Raw genomic sequence first — 12,876 nt, 5'->3', positions numbered from 1 at the left:
GCCGCCATCAGCGGATACAGTACGTTATCTGCTCGGATTCTCTCAGCTCTCTCCTCAGTCTCCAAGCTCTTTACCCTGTGCACCCTCTGGTCCACCGGATTCAGGACTGTCTGCGCTTGCTCCACCTGGGGGGTGTCTCGGTGGCGTTCCTCTGGCTCCCGGGACACGTTGGTATCTGTGGAAATGAGGCGGCCGATATAGCAGCCAAGGCTGCCGTCTCTCTTCTTCGGCCAGCTATTCAATCGATTCCCTTCGCCGATCTACGGAGCGTTTTATGTCGTCGTGTTGGTTTTTTATGGTACGCAGATTGGTCGACACTTCCCCATAATAAATTGCGGGACGTGAAAGCTCTTCCTTGTGCTTGGATCTATTCCTCCCGAACGCGTCGTCGGGAGGAGGTAATTTTAACTAGACTCCGGATAGGGCACTGTTTTTTTAGCCATCGACATCTTTTAAGCGGCGATCCTCCCCCACTCTGTCCCCACTGCTCTCAGCTGTGGACGGTAAGACACCTTTTAATTGAGTGCCCCTATTTTACTCCGTTACGCGCCCGTCTACAGCTGTCGCCTGATATATCGTCCATTTTAGCAGATGACACGCGCTCGGCCGATTGCGTTCTCGAGTTTATTAGTGCCAGTGAAATGACGTCAGTCATTTGAAGCTTTTTTTGGGGACAACCAACCCCTTTCTGTAGTGGATTTTTAAGCCTTCCTTCTGCTTTTTGTTTCTCCAATTTTATGACTTTTGTTCCCATTGCTGCTGGTTTCCATTTTCGGTTTTTTACTGTTTCCGAAGCCACGGACCGGGCGCTAATGACCATAGCAGTTTTACGCCCTAAAAAAAAGAAAAAAAAAGAAAAGAAAAATACACCGAATAGGATCATGAAAATATACAGGCGTGTGACCAAGTTATTTTTCATTATGACCTAGAATCACAGTTCAGTTTATCAGTATTATATGAAATGCCTGTGTGAATTAATAGTTGTCCCAGTGTTGAAGAACCTATAAAGAAAATGCTAGGATACCTAACGTAACAGTCGCCTTCTGGGCAGAATACATTTATTTACACTACTGGCCATTAAAATTGGTACACCAAGAAGAAATGCAGATGATAAACGGGTATTCATTGGACAAATGTATTATACTAGAACTGACATGTGATTACATTTTCATGCAGTTTGGGTGCATAGATCCTGAGAAATCAGTACCCAGAACAACCACCTCTGGCCGTAATAACGGCCTTGATACACCTGGGCATTGAGTCAAACAGAGCTTGAATGGCGTGTACAGGTACAGCTGCCCATGCAGCTTCAACACGATACCACAGTTCATCAAGAGTAGTGACTGGCGTATTGTGATGAGCCAGTTGTTCGGCCACCATTGACCAGATGTTTTCAATTGGTGAGAGATCTGGAGAATGTGCTGGCCAGGGCAGCAGTCGAACATTTTCTGTATCCAGAAAGGCCCGTACAGGACCTGCAACATGCGGTCATGCATTATCCTGCTGAAATGTAGGGTTTCGCAGGGATCGAATGAAGGGTAGAGTCATGGGTCGTAACATATCTGAAATGTAACGTCCACTGTTCAAAGTGCCATCAATGCGAACAAGGGGAGACCAAGACGTGTAACCAATGGCACCCCATACCATCATGCCAGGTGATACGCCAGTATGGCAATGACGAATACACGCTTCCAATGTGCGTTCACCGCGATATCGCCAAACATGGATACGACCATCAAGATGCTGTAAACGGAACCTGGATTCATCTGAAAAAATGACGTTTTGCCATTCGTGCACCCAGGTTCGTCGTTGGGTACACCATCACAGATGCTCCTGTCTGTGATGCAGCATCAAGGGTAACCGCAGCTATGGTCTCCGAGCTGATAGTCCATGCTGCTGCAAACGTTGTCGAACTGTTCGTGCAGATGGTTGTTGTCTTGCAAATGTCCCCATCTGTTGACTCAGGGATCGAGACGTGGCTGCACGATCTGTTACAGCCATGCAGATAAGATGCATGTCATCTCGACTGCTAGTGATACGAGGTCGTTGGGATCCAGTACGGCGTTCCATTTTACGCTCCTGAACCCACCGATTCCATATTCTGCTAACAGTCATTGGATATCGAGCAATGTGAGCAGCAATGTCACAATACGATAAACCGCAATTGCGATAGACTACAATCCGACCTTTATCAAAGTCGGAAATGTGATGGCACGCATTTCTCCTCCTTACACGAGGCATCACAACAACGTTTCACCAGGCAACGCTGGCCAACTGCTGTTTGTGTATGAGAAATCGGTTGCAAACTTTCCTCATGTCAGCACATTGTCTTCTTCCTGTCAGTTAAATTTCGCATCTGTAGCAATTCATCTTCTTGGTGTAGCAATTTTAATGGCCAGTAGTGTAGTTTCCTGACTGTTGAAACATCTAGTGCATCAATACAGTTCTTGGTACATATGAATGTCATTAGTACAGAGTATGGTAATGGAAAGTCCTTGATAGAATATAAATAATTTAAGGAGTAATGGTAACAGCTCACCAAATAATTGAGGCATTGCGTCATGGACAGGTTCATAAACAAGTCTGAGAACATTGCTAGTGTTTGAACAAATTCTTCTTCAGAACTCTAGAGTATGTGTACATTGTCCAAGCACTACATTATAAAGTGTAATTTACTAACAATATCTTCATTGTGAAGAGTGAGTTAATAAACTGGACAAACTGCTACAAGAGTTTAATTGACTAGAACTTCTTTCATAAATTGTCTGAATTTTCTCACAGTTTTCACTTGCTGTCTGCTTTGTGCTTAGTTATGTAACCAAAAACCCTATTGTGCTGCAGAGAATAGCATTCAAAGTAAAAAATTAAAATTTAAGAAGTGCTAGATATGTCTGCAGTATTGGTTTAGCAATGAAAACGAAATATAATTAAAAAACCTGTACACAGTGACACAAGATAGTAAAGATACGGAATATAATGCAGATGACGTAATATATAGGGTAGTGGGTGGCATCAAAACAGGTTGTTTCTTAAGAGTAACAGAATATGGAGCATGCAGTTTTCATTTTTGTGCATGCATCCTGAAAACTTGATGACTCCCCACCCTCTATTCAGATTTGCACTTGAGTAGTAAACTTACCAAAAGCTGTAATTTGATCACAACTCTGACATCTATCTGAGGCAAACAAACTGGCACACATACTAATGCAAAAGGAAACAGAGTTACTCATCAACAACAGAGGAAGAGTTTCTATGAAGAACTTACACACACATTTAGACTCTTTGACATTTTATCTGACAGCTTTAATACCACTTCTGTAGTGCTGTAATGATATCTGTGTAACCGTGTATATTCAGTTTATGTGTAAAGTGGTTAAAACACAGAACATTTTATTTTCTGTGTGATAAAATTCAGCAGCCCTTGTAGAAATCTACATTAGGGTGTGAAGTTTTTTTTTTTTTTCCTGTGAATTAAGTTGCACTAATTACAAACTGTGTATTCATAAGCGTTAGAGGGTTCAGTTTTAAATAATGACCGTAGGTCCCCATTCCCCAGTTGGATAAATGGGGCAGGTTAGCACCATGCAAGTCACCAAAGTGGCATCCAATTGAAAGACTTGCACCAGGCCAGTGAGCTACAAGGAAGCTCTGGGTTGAAGGACCACTCCAGCCAATCTGATTTATGTTTTTTTTGTGGTCTTCCTAAATCATCTAAGGTAATTTTGGGATGATTCCTTAGCGTATTTACTCGAATCTAAGCCGCACTTTTTTTCCGGTTTTTGTAATCCAAAAAACCGCCTGCGACTTAGAATCGAGTGCAAAGTAAGCGGAAGTTCTGAAAAATGTTGGTAGGTGCCGCCACAACTAACTTCAGCCATTGAATATATGTAGCGCTACAACAGGCATGTTTTGCAGGCCAAAGATAAATACTGGTGCCAAAACCTCTTCGTCAGTAAATAAATTAAAAAAAAAAAAAGGTGGAAAACGAACTTTTTTCTCCGCCCCGAGTTTCGACCACTGCACTTTCATACATTATTCAACGAAGTAAATAGAAATTTCGTATTGTTCATCTTCTAGCAGCATTTCATTGTACTACGACAATCCGACTGACAAGACTGTTTGGGATGTTTGTCAATATGGGAAACTCTGCGTCCTGAATTTTTTCCTACCTGTGAGAAGAGGTAGTTGCTACTAGGAACTTTTATGAATTGTGAATCACATGCAGTATTCTCTTCACCATAAGAATAATACGAATATAAACATTTTGCCATGTATTCTTTTGTGTTTGCTGCTGTCTCTTTTAAACCCTGTCTGCCTAATAAACTACGAAACTAGAGCGAGACAACAGCAAACGCGGAAAAATACACATATCATGTCATGTTTATATTTGTATTATTCTTATGCCTAATAGTGATACAGTCAGAAATGAAGCACGGCAATTGACTAGATTTTTAAATCTAAGATGACTCTAATTTCTGTGCAGAATATAATGTACTAAAGAGGCGTCTGCAAAGATTTTCAAACGGAGAAAAATGTTCGCTAAACTCTCGTTCAGAACATCTTCCATCATATGCAGTCTATTATTTGGTTCTTGTTGATCATTATCAAAGAAAGCAGCAGTGTAAGTAACCGCGCTCAAGAGCAAGTCATGCCACGAGCAGCGACAGGCCATAAACACTCATTATCAGAATGCAACAAACAATGCATGACACAGTACAGTAATGCATTTTCAGCTTAGAGTGACGTAAACACATAACGGCACTTATCAGATCAAAGAAAAATAAGCAATCAATTCAAACCAGTCGAAGCACGTGAAAAAGGAAGGATACCCGTATAAATACGGACGGAGCGCCTGACGCATAGCAATGGCTACCTGGTAAAGCTTAACTGCTAAGCTTACGACTCGAACCAAACTACTGTAGCTGTATCGTCATTCATTCAACCTAAATTGTGTCTCGTATTATAATGGACCAACTTTGTTTCAATTTGGAGGTGCCGCCTAAAACTTTTATCTCCCCTTGAATTTAGAGTGTCAAATTTCAGGTGCGGCTTAGAACCGGGAAAATTTTTTTCCTTGATTTCGAGTCTCATTTTTCAGGTGCGGCTTAGATTCGAGTGCGGCTTAGATTCCAGTAAATACAGTACGCTGTTCTTCTGTTGAGGACAGTGATATGGAGCTGGATGCCTTCAGTAAGAGTAGAGGTTCAAATGCCTATCCAGTCATTCATATTTAAATTTTTCAAAATTGATTAAGGTAAATCCTAGGATACTTTCTTAAAAAAATAAAAATAAAATAAAAAATAAAATAAAAAATAAAATAAAAAAAAATTGGCCAGTTTTCCTCCCCACCGTTGTAAAAAGTGAGATTGTGCCCCATCCCTAATGACCTCATTATCCATGGGATATGAAACACAAATCTTCCTTCTTTCCTTCTTCTGCTGTTTTTCCAAATGTTATTACATATGTCCAACATAACAATACACTTGTGTGTCATTATTTATTAGCAGATGAGTTTAAGATTACATATGAGGAGGCTGTGTCTTGTCAGGGCTGGGGAAGTTGGTGGTTATTAGCTCCCCATTACAGCTCCAAGTGGACCAATCACCTCAGTATGGAAAATGTTGGTGGTTGAGATCTTAATCGTTAATCATCTGTACAATGTAAAATTCTTAATGCACAGAACTGAAAACTGTTAACATGAGATAGAGGTAATAATTCCTGAAGACCACTTGTTGCGTAGGAAGTAGACAGAGACAAAATAATCACTGCACGTGAATGTGCCATTTCATATCTTTCCATGTGTTTCTCTTGATCTGTGTTCTCAGTAATTTATCTTTCCCTTCAACTCATTTTCTTTGTATGAATGAATGAATCTATTAGATTGATGCAAAAGTTCGTAGCATTTTTCCCACAAGTTTAATAAACACAACAGATACACATAACAGAGACTTTAATTATCCGTGATATATTCTCTTTCACTATTGGTTTCGAGCCAAAGATCTCATTGAGCCATGTTCAGAGTGCATTTTCATCCGGAATGCAAGTTTCTTGAACGTCGCTCAATAGGGTGTGGAAAAGGTTAAAATATGAGGGCACAAGGTCAGGTGAACAAGGTAGGTGCAGACTGACTTCCCAACCCAACTCCTGTACAGTGTTTTTTGTCAGTCTAGCAGAAAGCTGGCAGACATTATCATGGAGTAGCATCACTTCACACAGTCTTCTTGGTCATTGTTCTAGGATTGCATCTGCAGGACATTTCAGTTGTTGACAGTAAATGTCAGCAGTGATGGCTACACCTTGTGGAAGCAATTTGTACTACAGCACACCATCGCTGTTCCACCAGATGCATAACATTGGTTTTCGTGGATGAACATAGGTCTTTGTACCAGGAGCAGCTGCACAGTTTTAGCTCAACTATTCCTCTCTTTTCTTTATGTTAGCATAAAGACACTATTTCTTGTCACCAGTAACAATAGAGGATAGGAATGGTTGGTGTTTTTGTCATGAGCCAATTGATGACAAGCAAGCACAGATCACATGTAGCCACCTGTTGATTTTTGTGATGTTGGCTTATAGCATACAGTACCCATACACCCCCCGGTGTCACTCAGCCTTGTGATGCCAATTGAGGAGTTACTCAACTGAATAGTAGCAGCTCTGGTCAAAGAAAACCATCATAACGACCAGGAGAGTGATGTGCTGACCACATGCCCTTCCTATCTGCATCCTCAGCTGAGGATGACACAGTGGCCAGATGGTCCCATTGGGCCACTTGTGGCCTGAGGATGGAGTGCATACCCATACAATTTTTGAACATTCCCCATGGAATGATCGCAGGTCATCACATTTGTCAGCTCTCAAGTACACTGATGTGGACCATTGTGAATTAATGTGTTTAAATGATCTTCATCAAACTCTGAAGGTCTTCCTGAACATGGAGAGTCACTAATGTCAAAATGATCCTTCTTAGAACAAGAAAACCATTTTCCTGCTGTGCTCTGTCCAGTGGCATTATCCTCACATGTGGTGCAAATGTTTGTGCCATCTCCACTGCTGTTACCACTCAGCTGAACTCAAACAGAAGAATATGTTGGAAATGTTCAGCTCTCTCCACTCAGCACTCTATATCCTAGCATGCATAGATCTAATCACTATCTCCAAATGACAAAATGGCAATTTGTAAACTCAAATAGCAACAGTGAACTACAAATAAAAAACAACAATCGATAAAGAAACCCTGAAGCAACCGGAATAGCAATGTGCAAAACAAAAATACTACTAACTTATGCAACTACCTAATATATAACACCGTATCTTCTCACCTCAGTGATAGACATTGTTTCTCCCAAAACAATTGTCATTTAATTACTGAGATTGCTGTCATTGTTTAGTGATATCATGTTGTACAATACTCAACTAATTTAGTGGCAAGTAGTACTTGCATAATATAGAAGTAATTCATTCAGATTTAATCTGTCTGGATGGAAAAACCACTGTCAACATATTTTTAAATTTATGCTTCTTCATTACCATTATATTTAAATAATCTGTTTGGAATGGAAATGGAAAACCAATAAACACCTGGATTGGTGGTTGTGAATAAACACCTAAAAATTCTGTCAGTATTGGTTCCTTTTAGAGCCGTGCTTGTTTCTCCCCAGCTATACATGTGAAGTGAACACAGTTTGTTTTCCTAATCCAAAAACTAGCAAACATATCTTTACTCCCATTTATTTTCACCTTTAGCAAAGGAAACTAGTCAAGTCAGTGTTACATAGATCATTTGTAAGATTTATGTGATAGTAGTGTTGCTGCTTAGGCGTGACTCACTTGTGATTGTGGCTACCTTTTAGAGTTTGACAAGTACCGTAAAAGAGTACACTTGAATTTAATAACAAAATAAACAAATTTATCCTTTACGCTACCAGTGCTATAACCGAAGTATACTTTTAACATGTTGATTTTCTACTTTCGTTCAGAGTGTTGTATCGATCCCACCGAGAATAATAGCCTTCAGGCATGTGACATAAGTCAAGGCATACATTAACAACATCGAAGTAGCTCCTAGAAATTTATTACTAACAATGTGCAATACTAGATAAATGAAATCTAGTTAACCAGCAAGAAATCTGTACTTTGAAAACAGCTACTGCTTTCTCATTTACAATATGTAGCTAACACTCTTAACCTAACAGGATCTTCAATCCTTAAATGTAGGTAATCAAGTAATTTGTAGAACTGGTGAATGATGCATGTTTTTAATTTTCTTTTAAATTGTTATGGTCTGCCAATTTCTTGGTTTGTATTGGAGATTTTTTTCATATGAGTATATAACTCCATTCTGAACTGCAGAGAAAAAGACAAATTCAACTGAAACTTATTTTTGTTTCTTTTATTGCAGTAGAGGAAACCACACTTCAGCAGATACTGTAATTTTATCCACTGCTGAATAGGTTGCTAAAATAATTATTCACTTTGCAGCTCAGGAGTGACTCTGTCCATCTCCAGAAATCTCAGCCAGGGAAGGATACAAAGTCGTAACCACAAATGTACTTAACAACACTTTACTCAGAATAGATTTTACAAAAGGTGTTACATGATGCACATGAGTAGGCATACCAAAATAAGAACAAAGTCTTTGTACAGGGTATGGAGTCGTGCATCACCCATCAGTACCAGAACTTAACTGACAACAGCCCAGTGTTACAAAACTTAACTGACAACACATGCTGCCAAGTGATGTGCATGTGTAGACAATGGAACTGTATTGTACCCATGGCAATAGACGAACAACCTTAAATCATAAATATAAAAATAAAAGAAACATATTTAAGTGTGAACTAAATGAGAGAAGAAGACACAAAAATGTGTACAGTATACAGGATACAATAAACAGCTTTACAAAAAAATATAGATGATGATAGGAGCTGCCACCAGGTGACAAGACTGAGTTGAGAAATGATGTAATTTGCATGACATTGGTGGTAAATTGTAAAATACCAACTGCTCATAATGCACTATTCATATAAATACAAAATGTAAGGTATGTGTCTATTCAGTCAATCTTTGTAGTCATATTTTGTCATCAGATTAATTGTTTTGCCTTATTTTTTATATGAATAGTGAATGACATGTAGTTTGTATTTTATCCTTTATTACTAATATTGCCCAAATTATGGTATTTCTCAACTCAGTCTTGTCACATGGTGGCAGCTTCTGTCAGCTGTTTTTTGTGAAGCTGTTTATTGTGTCTTGTATACTGTATGCACTGTTGTATATATCCTTTCCTTTTCGTATTTTTAGGTTTATACTTAGATTTTTCCTTTGTTATTTATATTTTTAATTTAAGGTTTTCAACTATTTCCATGGGCACAATACAATGCCACTGTCCCATACCTGTACAGCAGCTGGTGGCAAATGATATCAGTTAAGCTTTTCAAGGCTGTCCTGCTATCAATTAAGTTCTGGTACGTGACACCATGCTCCTTATAAAGACTTTGTTCTTATTTTTGTATATCTACTCCTGTACTTTATGTAACACCTTTTGCAAAATTTATTGTATGTGTATGTTAATTACATTTGGGGTTACGACTATGCATTCTTCGATGGCAGATATTTCTGATGAGGGCAGAGCCCAAAATGCACCAAGAAATTGCTTCTGAACAGCAAAGTGAATAATCATTTTAGCAAGCTATTCAGCAGTGTTTAAAGATTCAAGTTGATTTGATGGTTGCTTGCCTCCTACATGACTTCATGTTGCATCTCCAAGCTGTAATCCGTAGGTAGCGGCCTGAGTGAGGCATGTTATTGACATTTCCTGTCATTCTGTATCTCCTCCATGTCCGAACAACATCACTTTGGTTCACTCCAAGATGCCTGGACGCTTCCCTTTTTGAGAGTCCTTCCTGGCACACAGTAACAATGTGAACACAATCAAACTGTGGTATTGACCATCTAGGCATGGTTAACTACAGACAACAAGAGCCGTGTACCTCCTTCCTGGTGGAATAACTGAAACTGATTGGCTGTCGGACCCCCTCTGTCTAATAGGTGCTGCTCATGCATGGTTGTTTGCATCTTTTGGCAGGTTTAGTGACATCTCTGAACAGCCAAAGAGACTGTGTCTGTGATACAATATCCACAGTCGACATTTATCTTCAGGAGTTCTGGGAACTGGGGTGATGTAAAACTTTTTTTGATGTGTGTGTTTAGCATCATTATTCCCATACTAATGTGTTCCACGTCTCTTCTCTGTAAAACTTCTTATATTGTTCTTCCTCTTACAAGATGACTCTGGGTTTTCTTCATGCAGTAGCCAGTGATAGTCACCAATGATAGAACCCTTCCAACTTTCTTGATATCTCCTCTCCATGACACAAATGTCCTGATGGGATCTTCCCCCCTGCTCATCACTGACTGCTCTTAGATTTTGTGGAAAGAAGTTGAAATATGATTTAAGAAAGTGAAGTTTCAAGCCCATCAGACAATCCAATTTTTCAAACTTTTGAAGCATGTGTTGAACAGTGTTCCTGTAATCTGAATCCTTTGTATTTCCGAGAAATTTGCAAATGACATCTCTGAATGCAGTCCATGCCTCTCTTTCATTATACATTATTGCAGCAACAAATTTGTCATCACACATTAATTTGGGGTTGTCAGGACCAACAAAAACACCTTTGAGTTTGGTCTCTGACAGACTAGGAAAACAAACAATGGAAAATCCAGGATGGAATAGTGATAGTATTATGAAAAGGATAGATTGCTACTCACCATATAATGGAGATGTTGAGCTACAGACAGGCATAACAAAAAGCTTAGGCAACCAGAGACAGTGATCATGTATGTGTGAGCTGCATTTGCTTGAATGTGAGTGTGTATGTTGTCTGTTTCAGAAGAAGGCCTTCTGACCAAAAGCACAAATGTTTTTTGGAAATTAGGAAAACATTCACACAAATTATAGAAACATATCCCAGTTTTAGGAAGTGTTTTCACAAGTTACTTCATCATACCAAGCTAAATGTGGGGTCAGACGTGTAATATTTTTTCACAGTCAACAAGGCTCAATCAAAATTTTTAGTTCCAGGTATGAGATTTTGGTGAAGTGTCCATTTGTCTCTGATCCAGTTATCAACACTTGCTCTGCTGTATAGGTGACACAGGAAACATGGGTACTTCATAAATCCTGCATGCTGACCAAATACCATGCATATAAACGGATCATCTGTTTATGATCTGAGTATTTTGCTTTTGCAAGGATCAATTGTATGTTTCCATAAGTTTCTTTTAAGTGCACTTAATGACCAGTTGGCACTGATGCATATTTGTCACCATAATGTAAAAGGACAGCTTTTAAGCTTGTTTTAGGGGAATCAATAAACAGCCTCCAAGGATCTTTTCATACTCTATCCAAGTTCATGCATTAATCCAGGTACATCCGAATAAAACACTAAGTCACTTTCTTCTTCAAACTAAGATGTAAAGTGCAAGTCTCTCCACCTATAGAAACGAACAGAGATACCTTCATAAGTAAATTCTTATGTTTCAATCTAGCTGCAAGCAGTTTTGCCTTTTCTTTGGTTAGACTTAAGTCTCTAGCAAGGTCACTAAATTCAGGCTATGTAAACACCTCACAGTTTTGATGTCTAGCACATTTGAAAGTAGGATCTACATCATGACTTGAATCTGCTGGATCACAATCACTTCAAGTATTTGTAGGAAGTTCAGTTTCTTGTCGTGACTGTGGAGGTTGGAATGCTCGGACCATGAGGAATCACGTGGATGACAGATGGAAAGGCTGGGTATAGAGTGTTTTCTTGAATTATAACCACTAACATCACTACAACAAAAACAACAATTTTTACAGTGGTTCATTTGATCCTGCCTCACCATTTGGATGTTGAATCTGAAACTCTTTTTTCATTCCCTTTAACCATGTCCTTAAGTCTTCTATGCACAAATAACACACTTTATTGGTTGCCCAATATTTGTCTTAGTTCCCCAGTTGAAAGCAAAAATATGCAAAGTGCACCTTTTTAATGAAGTCTGTTACATTTTGTTGATGTTTTCATATTAAATATTCACCACAAATATAACAGAATGAATTCGGAGAATTCACACAACCATGAGGTGTCATACTGCAATCTCATAATGAGTCTTTATCAAAACTTGGAGCACTTCCACTTTATTACACTCACTCTCTGATATCAAGTTACTGATGTTTAATTTTGTCCAGTGACATACAGCTTGCAGTAGTACAGTTTCCTGGACACACAAACACACACACACACACACACAAGGAAATAAAAAGAAAAATGGTACTTACGTGTTTCCAATAAGCATCCAGTAAGCAGTGAATCTTGAATTAAAAAATCTGAATAAACTGCATGTACTACACACTTTTTATGCTGATTTTCATATTGAGCATGGAAAAATACATAAGGGAGAACTGAACTTATTCAAAAGCTTTTAGTGGTTGGCTAGTCTTATTTTGTGAGGTTATGTTTTATGCTTAAAATTTTCGATAAAGATTTTGGCTTCTTGTGGTTTCCAGTAGAGCTGCGATTTTAGTCCATAAAATCTGAACTACATTCCAGTTATGTTATTTTTCATCCTCAAGGTAGCGCAAACTTCCTTTTTCTTGCACTAAGCTTACCAGTTCTCCACAGTCCTCACAATGAGAATGTTGGCTGATTTGCTGTTGAAGTTCACCAATTGTCATTCAAAGTCTGTACATTCAGATGCTCAGATCACCTGCATTGCAGCTGTGCATGTAGTGGAATACTTATTTGGAAAGATCAGCCATCTTCAGCTGATGGTGATCATTGGGGAATCCACCAATATCAGTGCCACTGTGACTGCAGCCTTAATCATTTTTGG

The 12,876-nt window shown here is 39.0% G+C and overlaps 1 protein-coding gene across 3 annotated transcripts in view; it reads left to right on the top strand.

The window, feature by feature from the left end:
• LOC126194643 (ankyrin repeat and IBR domain-containing protein 1-like) overlaps positions 1-12,876 on the top strand; it is a 601,659-nt gene that overhangs the window by 506,931 nt on the left and 81,852 nt on the right. The gene's annotated exons all lie outside the window — the stretch shown is intronic.

The sequence above is a fragment of the Schistocerca nitens genome, chromosome 7 (genome assembly GCF_023898315.1).
Source record: "Schistocerca nitens isolate TAMUIC-IGC-003100 chromosome 7, iqSchNite1.1, whole genome shotgun sequence".
NCBI classification, from domain to species: domain Eukaryota; kingdom Metazoa; phylum Arthropoda; class Insecta; order Orthoptera; family Acrididae; genus Schistocerca; species Schistocerca nitens.
The sequence above is the reverse complement of the archived record's forward strand: the minus strand, read 5'-3'. Positions and strand labels throughout refer to the sequence as shown.